This window comes from Theobroma cacao, chromosome 10 (assembly GCF_053813885.1).
Source record: "Theobroma cacao isolate CCN51 chromosome 10, ASM5381388v1, whole genome shotgun sequence".
Lineage (NCBI taxonomy): Eukaryota > Viridiplantae > Streptophyta > Magnoliopsida > Malvales > Malvaceae > Theobroma > Theobroma cacao.
This window is the reverse complement of record NC_142648.1, coordinates 6,849,816-6,864,406: the sequence shown is the minus strand read 5'-3', so window position 1 is coordinate 6,864,406 and position 14,591 is coordinate 6,849,816. Positions and strand designations below refer to the sequence as shown.

The following is a 14,591-nucleotide window of genomic DNA, read 5'->3' as shown; positions in this document are numbered from 1 at the left end:
CATTGCTCATAACTGTTTTCTTCTTCTATCATATGCATAGTCCAATCACTCTTCACATTTTTACTGTGCTCCATTCTATTTGCTAATTCCATTCTTTTCTTTCTCTTCTTAGACTCCATTTCATTCCCTGTCAATTACAATCCTTTTTCAAAATATTGCAAACATTTCTTACTTTATCATGCTCTTTATTAAGTATCATTCCAATTTTATGACAAATGCAATGCAATGTACTCATATCTCCTCTTTTGGCAGAATGGAAATGAGGGCATTGTTGGGAGTGAAAGGCTATTTTTCATTAGAAAAAAGTGAAGTTTCTACAATCAAGTATAATTACAAGGAACAAGGGAAAATTGATTAATACAAAAGGGATACAGTCTTTTCTTAATGACTGTTTCGATAGATATTAATAGTAGTCTCAAAATTTTATCCCGAAATAGGCACATTTGTCAGCTCCCTTGCCTTTTGCATGAACATCTCGGATCATGATCTTCACCCTTTCTGTGTTAAGCTTTTGTAGTATTTGGACCTTTTTCGTGTCTAGACCGCCCTTTCGGGTTTTCGCCCTAAACACATCTCCCAAATTCAAGCTGCCTTTTCAGGTTTTCAACTTGAAAATTTTCTTTCTTTTTTTTTTTTTTTTCTTTTTTTTTATTATTATTATTATTTATTTATTTTTTTTATTTTTTTTATTTTTTTATTTTTTTTTTATGCAAAATATTTCTTGACAGCATCGGCATTCACCGGGTTGGAAAACTCCCTTCCATCCATCTCCGCCAAAATTAGTGCTCCTCCTGAAAAAGCTTTCTTCACCACGAATGGTCCTTCCCAATTTGGTGTCCATTTCCCGCGAAGATCATGCTGGTTCGGGAGAATTCTTTTCAATACTAATTCTCCTTCTCGGAACTGTCGAGAGTGTGCCTTCTTGTCATATGCCCTCATCATTCTCTTTTGATATAACTGCCCATGGCAAAGTGCTGTCAACCTTTTTTCTTCTATGAGATTCAATTGCTCATAACGAGCATTAACCCATTCGGCTTCTTCCAACTGTACTTCTTTGAGGACCCGAAGGGAAGGAATTTCCACTTCAATTGGCAAAACTGCTTCCATCCCATACACCAAAGAGAACGGTGTAGCTCCCGTGGAAGTTCGGACTGTTGTGCGATAAGCATGCAAAGCAAAAGGTAACTTCTCATGCCAATCTTTGTATATATCTGTCATCTTTTCAATTATCCTTTTGATGTTCTTGTTGGCTGCTTCCACTGCTCCATTCATCTTTGGGCGATAAGGTGTTGAATTGTGATGCTTGATCTTGAACTTGGCACAAACCTCTTTCATCATCGAACCATTGAGGTTACTAGCGTTATCCGTGATGATCCTTTCTTGGAGACCATAGCGGCATATTATTTCTTTTTGGACGAATTTACATACCACTTTCTGGGTCACATTGGCATAAGATGATGCTTCTACCCACTTAGTGAAGTAGTCAATTGCCACCAGAATAAATCGATGCCCATTTGATGCCTTCGGAGTTATCAACCCAATCACATCCATGCCCCACATTGAGAATGGCCATGGTGATGTCAATACATGCAGTGAATTAGCAGGGGTGTGGATTCTGTCCGCATATATCTGACACTTGTGACACTTTCGAGAAGTCTATACAATCCTTTTCCAACGTGAGCCAGTAATACCCCGCCCTCATGACCTGTCTTGCCAACTTATGTCCACTTGCATGTGCTCCACAAACTCCTTCGTGAACTTCTTTGACTATTCTCCGAGCTTCGGCTGAATCCACGCATCTCAAAAGTGTTTGATCCCTACTTCTCTTGTATAGGATGTTCCCATCCAAGAAGAAATTCATTGCCAACCTTCTAATGGTTTTCTTATCATTTTCTGAGCTTTGATCCGGGTACTGCTGAAATTTGAGATAGTGCACAATATCATGATACCACGGTTTCCCGTCTATTTCTTCTTCTACACTAGAGCAGTGCGCGGGACACTCTCGAAGATTAATCATGATGGGTTGGATCTTGACATTGGTACCAACTTTGAACATTGCTGCCAGCGTGGCTAATGCATCGACCATTTGGTTCTCCTCTCGGGGCAAATGATTGAAGCAAATTTCATCAAAATTTTCAATCAGCTTTGATACATACTTGTGATACCGAACTAACTTTGAGTCACGTGTCTCCCATTCTCCTCGCAATTGATAAATAACCAAAGCAGAGTCCCCATACACTTCCAAAATGTGAATTTTCCTCTCGATTGCTGCTTGAATGCCCATGACACAAGCTTCATATTCAGCTACATTATTGGTGCAATAGAAGTTGAGTTTAGCTATAACGGGATAATGATCTCCTTCTGGTGATACTAACACGACCCCTATGCCATGCCCCAAGGCATTCGAAGCTCCGTCGAAAAACATCTTCCAATTCTCTTTCTCTGATTCCTCCCTACTTGTTTGACATATTGACATCAAGTCCTCATCTGGAAACTCAAACTCCATTGGTTCATAATCCTCTTCCACCCTTTCTGCAAGAAAATCTGCGATTGCACTTCCTTTGATAGCTTTCTGGGACACATATACAATATCATATTCAGATAATAACACTTGCCATCTTGCCACTCTACCTGATAAGGAAGGTTTCTCGAAGATGTATTTAATTGGGTCTAACTTTGCAATGAGCCAAGTGGTATGATATAGCATGTACTGCCTGAGTCGATGCGCCGCCCATGCTAAAGCACAACACATCTTTTCCAACGAGGAATACTTGGACTCGTATTCAGTGAACTTCTTGCTCAAGTAGTAAACTGCCCTTTCTTTCTTACCAGTTTCATCATGTTGCCCTAACACACATCCCATGGATCCTTCATTTACCGTTAAGTATAAGAGGAGGGGTCTCCCGACCACAGGTGGTGCCAATACTGGCGGACTCAACAAATATTCTTTAACTTTGTTAAAAGCAACTTGGCACTCCTCATTCCACGCCCCCGGATTGTGTTTGCGAAGGAGTTTGAAGATCGGGTCACATTTGAGTGTGAGTTGTGATATGAACCGGGCTATATAATTTAATCTCCCCAAAAATCCTCTAACTTCTTTTTGTGTCTTGGGAGGGGGCAAATCACGGATTGCTTGAATCTTATCTGGGTCAACTTCTATTCCTCTTTCACTGACGATGAAACCCAGTAGCTTTCCTGAAGTGACTCCAAAAGTGCACTTTGCCGGATTTAATCTGAGCTGGAACTTCCGTAACCTCTTAAATAATCTTTCAAGATTAGTCGCATGGTCCTCTGTTTTGCGAGCTTTTACAATCATATCATCCACATACACCTCAACCTCTTTGTGCATCATATCATGGAAGAGAGTCACCATAGCTCGCTGATAAGTTGCCCCGGCATTCTTCAAACCAAATGGCATTACCTTATAACAAAAGGTCCCCCACATAGTTATGAAGGTAGTTTTCTCTCTATCCTCTGGTGCCATCTTAATTTGGTTATACCCTGAAAAGCCATCCATAAAGGAAAACATGGAGTGGCGGGCAGTATTGTCAACAAGGGTGTCAATGTGAGGAAGAGGAAAATTATCTTTTGGGCTAGCTCTATTCAAGTCTCGATAATCCACACACATTCTCACCTTCCCGTCTTTCTTAGGAACTGGGACAATATTTGCAACCCATTCAGGGTACTTAGCTACTTCCAAGAATCCTGCATCGAACTGCTTTTTTACTTCTTCTTTAATTTTCAACAACATTTCAGGTTTCATTCTTCTCAACTTTTGCTTAATCGGTTTGCATTCAGGTTTCAAAGGCAGTTTATGGGCTACAATGTCTGTGTTGAGTCCTGGCATATCTTGATAAGACCATGCAAACACATCTACATATTCATGAAGTAGCTTTATTAGTTTTTCTTTTTCCATTGACACCAACGTCACACCAATTCTAACTTCTTTCTTATTTTCTTCATCTCCCAAATTAATTGTTTCAAGTATCTCTTGATGTGGGACAATTTGTCTCCCCTCCTGTTCTACTAGCCTTAACAAGTCCGGAGTTAAATCATAATCCTCCACGTTTTCTGTACTGTCAAGTTCACTGACACTTGTACCTTTTTCAAAATCAACTTCAAAACCACTGTCATTATCATCTTTGCATTCATTATTTGGAATCCTGGAAGGTAAAGGGAATTGAAATATGTAGAGCTATTGTATAGGTAAATAGTTAAAATAAAAGGATGAAACGACACTAATGGAAATGATTAATTATGAGAGGAGATATGAGAAATGCACTACGCATGTCAATTTATTAAAATGATAAATGATAAAAAGCCCGATACATAAAATTCCAATGCTTTTGGGCATGAGCATGGATGTTTAGTTTGCATTACTTTGAAATTGAATCACAAGTGACTGGTAAACTCATGGTGGTCCAGTTGCTCAGCTTTAGATTTGGTGGCCCAAGGTATGTAGTAGGAATCTCATCCGCATTTCTTGGCTGTTCTTCACCTTCCTCCGTTGCACATATTGATAAATCAGAAAAAGTCCCTCCTAGAGCTGACACTGATTCTTGGTTCTCAACGGTGAGTGATTCAGGAAAGATGCAACCTCCAGATCGGAATGTCTTGTAAAGATGAGGATATGTCATTCCTCGGATTTCCAACTCATGCCCCTTAAAGCGAGCCAACCTTTCTTTTCTTCTTTCGGCTATCATTTCTTCTCTTTCCTTCTTAGTTGGCTTGTACCCCAGGCCAAACCTTTCTTCATTTTTGGTAGTGCGTATGGGACTTCTAATACCTTGCAGTTCTTTTCCCAATCCTGCCCCTGCTCGGTATCCTTTTCCTAATATCTGACTGACAACCATCTTGGTGGTTTTGGAAAGCCTCGGAATAGGCGGTGTGGTTCCTTCTCCCACATACGTGGTGTTAACGAACTCGAAGGATCGAAAGGAACATTCAGGCACTTCTTCCGCCGCTTCCACGTAAGGCGTATCTGCTGGCTTGCTTATGAGTAAGTCCTCTTCCCCGTTAACACAGACAATCTTCCCTTCCACTATGAACTTGACCTTCTGATGAAGAGATGAAGGTATGGCCCCAGCCATGTGTATCCAAGGTCTTCCCAACAAATAATTGTATGAAGGAGCAATATCCATAACCTGAAATTCAATGGTAAAGGTACATGGGCCAATTTCTACTGGTATCTCAATGTCCCCTACTACTTCTCTCCTTGTTCCATCGAAAGCTCTTACGATCATCTGACTCTTTCGCATGTAGGACATGTTGATGGGTAAACGGGCCAAGGTCCTCATGGGCATCACATTTAAGGACGATCCGTTGTCAAGCAGTACCTTTGCGACGGTACAACCTTTACACTTGGTAGTGATGTGCAAGGCTTTGTAATTTCCTCTACCTCCAGAAGGGATTTCTTCATCGCTAAAGGATATTATGTTACCCACCGAAATGTTCCCAACAATGTAGTCCAAATTTTCAACCGAGATATCATGATCCACATATGCTTGGTTCAGAATCTTCATCAGAGAGTTCCTATGTGGTTCTGAGCTGAGGAGCAAAGATAGTAGTGAAATACGAGCGGGCATCCGGTTCAATTGCTCAACTACATTGTACTCACTATGTTTGATGAACTTGAGGAACTCGGCAGCTTCTTTTTCTGTCACCGATCTTTTTGAGCCATCTGTCGATTCCGGAGGTTGTACCTTTTCTTCTCTAGGACTTTGCTCTTTTTCCTCTCCCTTCTCATTCTTGAGATTCTCGAATGCTTCCGGTGAATAACAGCGTCCGCTGCGGGTAATCCCTCCAACACCAGTTATATTGGCAGCATCATCTTGAGATTCAGCTATCCATTTCTTCGCTTCCGAAACTTGTACATTGCAGTTGTAGTTCCATGGGACAGCTTTGTTGTCTTTGTAGGGGAAGGGTTTAGGGACTTCGATGACCATCTTGGCATGGTTTTTGTCCTCCACAAGCTCTCCTTTTGGTTCGTAGAAAATGGTCAAAGGTTTTATCTTCATTGGGTGAGTAGACTCTTTGGATATCATGTTTACTGCTGACTCTGAAGCTTCCGTATAGAACTCGATCTTTGATTCGTCCATCATTCTTTGCACTTCCTTCCGGAAATAACTACAACCCTGGATTGAATGTCCCACACATCCTTTGTGGTACAAGCAACATAGTCTTTGGATATCTCGTGAGTCATTCACATTAGGACATTCAGGCCACACCTCGAGCATATCGGCCTTTACCAAGGCTTCAAATACTTTCTCCATGGAGGTTTCCACTTCCCGAATGTTCCTTTTAACATACACCTCCCTTTCGATTGCATTTACCCCTGCCCCAGCATGATTTGGCAGTGGGTTGTTGTTAACATTCCGTTCTGGCTTTTTTTCAAAGTTCAGGATTCCTACCTTGATCAACCCTTGCACCTTATGCTTAAATGCCGTGCAATTCTCAATCGAGTGACCTTCGATTCCGTAATGGTAATCACAATGGGCGGACGTGTCATACCATCTTGGGAACGGAGGTTTTAATGGCTCTATGTATAAGGGAGCTACTAGATGGTTTGCAACCAACTGAGTGAAGAGTTCAGCATAAGGGATTGGGATAGGGTCAAACTGCACTTTCTCTTGCTTGTTTCGCCATCCTCTTGATTCACCGGTAGTATGGTTGTTTGAAGGTGTTGTTTGTTGTGTGGTTGAAGCTGTAACAGGTGTGGAAGCAGGCGGGTAAGGTGTCCGTTGGATGGGATTATATGGGTACGGGTTAGGGAAGGCATTTGGCATAGGCGGGTATGGGTATGGGCTTTGTGAAGTGTTGTGCACAGCTGGGTAATAGGGGTATGGTAGGTATGGCTGGTAAGGGTTGTATGTTCCTCCTTGGTGTTGTCCTGAAGTAATGGCTTGGGCTTCTCCTTCTTTCCTCTTGAAAGTTCCCCCTTTCCTTGTGTTTGCCATATCACCTCCTTCTATCTTCCCTTGCTTAATGGCAGTTTCTATCATTTCTCCCGAAATCACCATATCAGCAAAGTTCTTGGTGGCACTACCAACCAATCGTTCATAGTAAGGGGCTCGCAAGGTGTTAACAAACATTACAGTGGTTTCTTTCTCAGTCAATGGTGGCTGAACTTGAGAGGCCACATTCCTCCATCTTTGAGCGTATTCTTTGAAGCTTTCAGTGGTTTTCTTCTCCATGTTTTGTAAAGAAAGGCGATCTGGAGCCATATCTGTAACGTGCTTATACTGAGCTACAAAAGCCCGAGCAAGGTCTTTCCACTTGTGGATTCGATTGCGGTCCAGTTGGACGTACCATTTTGCTGCAGCACCAGTAAGGCTATCTTGGAAGCAATGTATCAAGAGTTTGTCATCATGAGCATATGCGGCCATTCTTCTACAATACATGGTGATATGTGTGACCGGACACTTGGTTCCATCATACTTCTCAAAGTCTGGAACTTTGAACTTTGGGGGTATAACCACATCTGGAACCAGACAAAGCTCAATTGCATCCATAGAACAATACATTCCCATTCCTTCTACCATGCGCAGTCTTTCCTCAAAAAGGTCAAATTTTTGATGAGTATCGGGATTATCTTTCGATTCAACGGATCCACATTTGAGCTTCTCTTGTTCCTTTGGATCATCCAAATCAGGCACAGAGATGGGATCTGAAGGACTTGCCCCTCCAATTGGCCTTTGTTGAGCATAAGTCGGTGGTGGTCCTATTGGCATCCCAAAAAATGGATATTGACCCATGGATGGCATGGGAATAGAAGCATTCCTTGCAGGTGGAGGTGTAAATCCTGGTGGATACACGGGGTCTGTATTGGTTTCTGTCTGTTGAACGGCTTCTGGTGTACCAAAACTCCCCGCCACTTTCTTTCCTTTATCTGTAGATATTAACTCCAAAATTTTTGATAACTGACCCATGATTTCTTCTTGCTTCTTCTCAATCTTATCCATCCTCTCTGAATGCTCGTCCCCCATGATCTTAGAACGGGCTCTTGTATTGTATCTGTGGAGAATTTGTTTTTCTGGAATTTTGTTCTATTAGTTCAAGGAATAAGTTAGAATTTTATATTGAGTGCATTATTATTTATTATTTTTATCTGAATCATGTATTATGATGCAAATGAAATGTATTTGAATGGGAAAAATATTGGCCATCTAACATTTACCATAAGAAAATCCGCATCCATGAAACTTAAATATCTAATTACATCATTGTCTAAAACCATACATAACTATCAAAAAGAAAAACCGACTTTGTCATATTGGTCCCTAACCATCTTGAGGTGACTGATCAACCGCTCACTCAATTCATCCTTGGGAAGGATCTCTCGCCTGAGTTCTTCAGTCTTATCTGCCATTACTCGAGCTCTAAATGCCACTTCTCTCATCTGTCTCAGTATCCATTGCATTTCAGCTTCTTTCCTTTGAAGGCTTTGTGCGCATGAATTGTTTCTTTCCCCCATTTGGAAATATTCTTGCCTTACTGCTTCATACTGTGCCTTATAGCCCTCCATGGCAGTTTCCAACATGTCGCAGTCATTTTTCAACTCTTGGATGGTTTGTTCTTTCCTTTGTACCTCGTGCTGCAAAGCGTTGTTGGCACTTTGGAGTTCTTGTATTCGGGCTAACAGAGAAGAATTTGCCACGCTCACTTCCTCAAACTTGCTTTGCCACTCATCCCGCTCTTTCAAAGCCACCCGTACCTTTCTTGCAGTTTCTTTCTTCACTTCTTCTAGCTCATCCTCATGTCTACGCTTCATATTTATCATCTCCTTTTCAAGTCTTTTCCTCGTTAACTCACTCTCCAACAGGACGTCTTGAGGTTCCGGGTTTACGGGATATTTGGATGGGTTATTCGGGGGATGTATGACATTTTTCACCCTTTGGTCATGCCAAGTATGATATCCTGTGGTGACTTCATCAGTAACCCTTCCCTCATCTACTCGGCAAGTTTTCTTCCAGTCTTGAGCAATTTCCTCAATTCTCTTTAGCGTTTCTGGCTCTCCATATGTAAACTCTAACTGGTCGAGCTGGTGAGTCATGGGCACGAATTGCTCAGATCCGAACTGTCTCCGCACCATTATTGGGGCATAGCTGATGGCTCCCCAAGGTCCCATCAGTGGTACCCACGGCTTATCCCCACATTTATACATTACTTGCATTCGTGGCATCCATGGAGCTCTCCAAGTCACTTCAATGCTCATTAACCTCCGGAGCCTTGTGACCCACTCTTCTTTCCTTTTGTAGTCGGGCCATTCACTTTCGCAGAACTCAAGGATAGGACAACTCGCAGACAGATAAAGCTTTCGAAATTTGCTCTCTTTGCATTCGAAATGGCTTTTGATCCATATGGTTAGGAGTTGAGCACATCCGATGAATCGTCCCTCACCTTTGCGTCGACAAAAATTCAAGGATCTGAAGGTTTCAGCTAAGATGGACGGGGCCGGGTTGATGCTCCTTGTTACCTGATCAAAGAAGTCTATGACTGACACCTCCACATGACCTAGAACCTTCGGGAAGACCACTAAGCCGTAAATCGCCATCGCAAAAGCCAAGAGACCGTGTTCATCCTCCATGTGTTTTTTAATATATCCGTTCAAGAAACTCCACGGAAGGCATTCTGTGTCTCCTTTCTTCTTCAAATGCTGATCCACTTCCACCGTAGTCATTCCTAATAACTTGGCCAACTTTCGTCGGTGTCCCGTCTTCTGGGCCCTCCAATAGATCTTGTCAGGCTGCATATGGTCTATCCGGAGCAGAGAGGAGTATTCTTCTATGGTAGGGGTCATGTCCACCTTGTTAAAGACAAAGCAACGATATGAGGGATCCCAAAACTGGACAATGGCTCGGAGCATCTGGTCATCGACTGGTACATATAGGAGCCATGCAATGTGTCCATACTTGTTCTGAAAATTATCTCGGTGAGCACGTCTCCATTGTTCCCAAATCCCTACCATCTCTGTAAGGTCATTCTGCTGAAGATCCAAGTGAACTCTCTCGGGTAAATTTGAGATATGTCCTTGGGTCAAACAGTCTCCTTTTTCCTGTTGAATCTGCCTCATCTGTAACTCTATCTCATAGTCATTTCTGTATATGTTAAGCGGGCCGGCTGATGACGATGCCATGGATATAACTGGGATCTCTTAGGTTGAATGTTGTGTAGCCAATATTCCTCCTATATGCAATTACGATGTATGCAAATGAACATGTAACATGCGCATGACAAGAAAAATAAACTTAAGTTAGTATGGTAAAAAGAAATAATGGAATGTTAAAAATAATGAGAGAATAACAAACAATATCATGGGTATTATTGTCTACTCCACGATACTTTATTATCTCGGGGCATAATTTAGAATAGAGGGAGTGGAAGAAATTCCTTCATGTGTACCTACTTATAAGGTATATTCTCACGGGTATGGCCCTTTCTAAGGTTACACTGCTCTCGGTACTCTATATGCTGAGCGGGGTTTATGAACAGAGCTAAGGTTCCCAAATCGTTCCTCACTGTCGTCCACGCGGACTAGTAAGGCACCCCGGTCCTCACCCATTACAGGCTTCAAACGGACTAGGTTCAATTTGAGTGAGAGTCTTCACTAGCTCGTGCGGAGGTTATCACCTCACGAGAGCGTAGCTACTAAACTCCCTCCTAAAAAGGACATAACCCGGGTGGAGGGTTTATGCATGAATGTAAAAGGTGCTGTGTGTGTGAAGGAAACCATGAGTTCAAAGTAACAATCTCACATCCCTCTACCATAAATCCCCACAAGTATTAGAAGCAATAAAATAATAAATGCGAAATAAACTAATGTACCAAACAAAGTATGCAGTACAAATCATTAATATTAAGAAAACAGTGAATTATTTAAAGCCTTGGATAACCTATTATTATTTTTTATGGCTCGACTCTCTATTCCCCAGTGGAGTCGCCAGCTGTCGTAACGTGCGGGTCCGGGAACCCGACCGCTAGACGCGAATGTGAAAACTCACTAAAAAAATTTAACTAGGAGTCGCCACCAATCTTTTTTTTTACTACTAGGTGCGATTGGCCACCTATTGACTCGATTCTAATCGATGCAAACTTAAATTAATTTTAAGCCCACCGAAAAGAACCTTAAACCGGTCTACAATTTTCTGGATCTAGGTTCGGGAGTACGGTTACACCCGGGGAAGGATTAGCACCCCTCGGACGCCCGTTCCATGAACGGTACCATTTTTAGATTATCCTATTGGGCTTTAATTTTTAATTTCACTAGACTTCCTTAATTACTATTTTTTATTTTATCTCCTATTTAACCTAAAATGGAATGCAAATGGGTGGTGAGATGAAATGCATGGCGTGAGATAAAAATGCCGGACAAATAACCTTTTATCGAGGATATTTTCCGAATCCGCCCATCATACTGGTGGGACTCGGGATATTCTCTCACCTAAGGAATTATCCGAGAAACTCGCCTTCGCAAATTCGACGAATAATTCCCGTCATCGGGGTCATCGTACGTTTTCTTTTTAAAATAATATTTTGTGCATAATGAACCTAATTCGAGCAAAAGCCTTTTATTAAAGATGGTTCTCGAGCCCTCCCATCACACTGGTGGGACCCGAGGACATCTTTTCACCTAAGGAACTTTTCGAGAAATACCCGCCTTCGCAGGATCCCCGAAAGATCCCATCATCGGGGCTTAAGCTCGAAAACCAAAAATATTGATATGCAATGATATGTATGATGCAATATGTATATGTTATGCTAATACAATTATTTATTTTTTTATCATTTATTATTTTTATTTTTATTATATATATTTTATTATCCTATTTCCTATTCTTATTTCTTATTATTATTATTATTATTTTTATACTTTACATTTTTTTGTCCTAAGTTCTTTGTTTTTCATTTATAGTTAGACAAATTGTTTATAATTCTATGTTATTTTAATGAATAAAAATTATATATTTTTTTATCGTACTATTTTATATATATTTTTATATTTTTATTATTATTATATTTTTCATAAGTGATTTTTATTCAAACCTAATGCCTAAGGTCTTTATTTATTATTTTCACATTTCTTTATGCCACTTAATATTCGATGCTTACTTTTAAATTAGTTATTATTATTCTTTTATTATTATTAATTTATTTATTTACTTATTTAATGTCATATATATTGTATTTTCACGAATTAATTATTATATATATTTGGATTGTTATCATTTTATCATTATTTTATTACTTATTATTTATTTTTTATCAATTAATTTCATCAAGTAATAATTTTTGTTGTATAATCAAGCTCTTTATTTATTAAGGATTTCGGAATCTTAAAAACGAGACCCTCCCATCATATTGGTGGGGCCTTGATTCGGATTCCGAGCCTAGGGAACATAAGCTCGGGATTGCGACTTCTCGCATCCCGATCAATTATCCCATCATCGGCATCAAATTGAGCAGTTATCTTATCTATATTAAATAGTTCTTTATCTCCTTCTATTTTGTTCTTTCTCCGTTTATATAGAACTACCTTTTTACCTAATTTGATTTTTCCACATTTTTGTTTCATCATATTTTAATTCTAGTTCTCCCTAATTTATTTTCACTCTTATTATCTCTATATAAATTTTCATGACTATGAATCTCATAAATATGTTCCACATTTCATCTTTTCCCATATTTATATATATATATTTTAAAACAAACAATCCGCTAAATATTATATGTTCTTTAGCTAAATTAATACTCTAACGAAACCAATTAGCTTCCTTTTTTTTTTATATATACATATATATATTTTAAGTCAAACTTAGCACCACAAAATCAAGCCAATATATCTATAATAAAAATGAAAAATTTACCTTGTTACGAATAGCCACACCCTCCAACACCGAAACAGTGTCGTTTTGTAATCAAAAGGGGTCTTGGGGTGAGTCAAAACGGTGCCATTTTAAATCTTTGGACCCTCCCTCTTTCTTCACGCACCATTCTTCTCCCTTTCTCCTTCTCTATTTTTCACTGTCGCTGGCACTGCGTCACTTGCAGATCTGGTGCCGCGCCAGCCGTCGCTCCTCCCTCTCTGGTGCCGCGCCAGCCGCCGCTCCACTCTCTCTTCCTCCGTTCGGTGCTCCTTCCCCTCGCGCCAGATCTTCGCTGTTGCTGCTCCCTTCACCGGCGGCAAACAACCAAGCTGTTGCTCCTCCTACCGGCGGCAAACCAGCCCAGATTTCTCTCCTCCTACCGGCAGCAAACACTCCTCCTACCGGCAGCAAACACTCCCAAGCTTTCACTCCTCCTACCGGCAGCAAACCAGCCCAGATTTCTCTCCTCCTACCGGCAGCAAACACTCCTCCTACCGGCAGTAAACACTCCCAAGCTTTCACTCCTCCTACCGGCAGCAAACAACCAAGCTGTTGCTCCTCCTACCGGCGGCAAACCAGCCCAGATTTCTCTCCTCCTACCGGCAGCAAACAACCAAGCTGTTTCTCTATTTTTCTCTTCTGCCCAGCTCTCCTTTGCTTAGAAAAGCTTCCTCCCTGCTGCAGGTTCTCCCCCTCCCATTTATACCCGATTTCTGGGCTTTGGAGGGGGCGCTCCAGTACTGCCTTGTCCCTGGGCACCCAGGGGCAAGTTCCACTAACCTGCCAGACGCGAATTTTTCGCGTCTGGCAGGTGAGAGAGGTGCCTGGCAGGGTGCGTCCGCACCCTGCCAGTCGTACCTCTCTCCCTTTCTTTCCATCATTTTTTGTTCATTGTCTTTTTAATCTAGTGTCTACACTTGGGATGATTTTGCTAAAAAATTCTTGACTAAATTCTTTCCACCAGTTGAGATAGCAAAGATGCAAAATGATGTCACTTCCTTTATGCAACTCAAAATCATTTTATGAGGCTTGGGAGAGATACAAGGATTTGCTTAGAAGATGTCCTCATTATGAGTTACCTAAATGGCTGCAAATGCAAGCTTTCTATAATGGTTTATTAGGATTAATTAGAACCACAATTGATGCTGTAGTAGGATGGGCACTAATAGGTAAATCAATTTATGAGGCTTATAACTTGTTAGAGGAAATGGCTTCCAACAATTACTAATGGCCATCTAAGAGATTAGGTCTCAGAAAAGTTGTTGGTATTCATGAGCTTGATGCAATTAATGTCTTGACTACATAAATGGCTACTTTCACTAAGAAAATTGATACACTAGGTGTCCATGTTGTTTAAAGTCTTTTTGTGACATGTGAGTTATGTGGAGGTGGGCATTTTATTGATCGTTGTCTAATTAATGCTAAATCAGTATAGTTTGTTGAAAATTTTAATACACAGCAGAATAATTCATATTCCAATAGCTACAATCCTAGGTGTAGAAATCATCCTAATTTCTCACGGAGCAATAATTAAGGACCTTCTTTAACACCTAAGCCAAACTTTCCTCTTGGATTTCCACCATAAGTTAGAGTTTTAACGCTTGAGAAAAAGCCTTCTGTGGAAAAGATGTTCATGCAATACATGACGAAGACTGATGTCGTCATTCGAAGTCAAGCGGTATCACTTTGGACTTTAGCGACACAATTGGGTTAGTTTGCCAATTCCAT

General features: G+C 40.8%; 1 pseudogene; it reads right to left on the bottom strand.

The window, feature by feature from the left end:
- Positions 1 to 13,839: 13,839 nt before the first annotated feature.
- On the bottom strand, positions 13,840 to 13,940 carry LOC148760318 (small nucleolar RNA R71; annotated as a pseudogene).
- Positions 13,941 to 14,591: the final 651 nt, after the last annotated feature.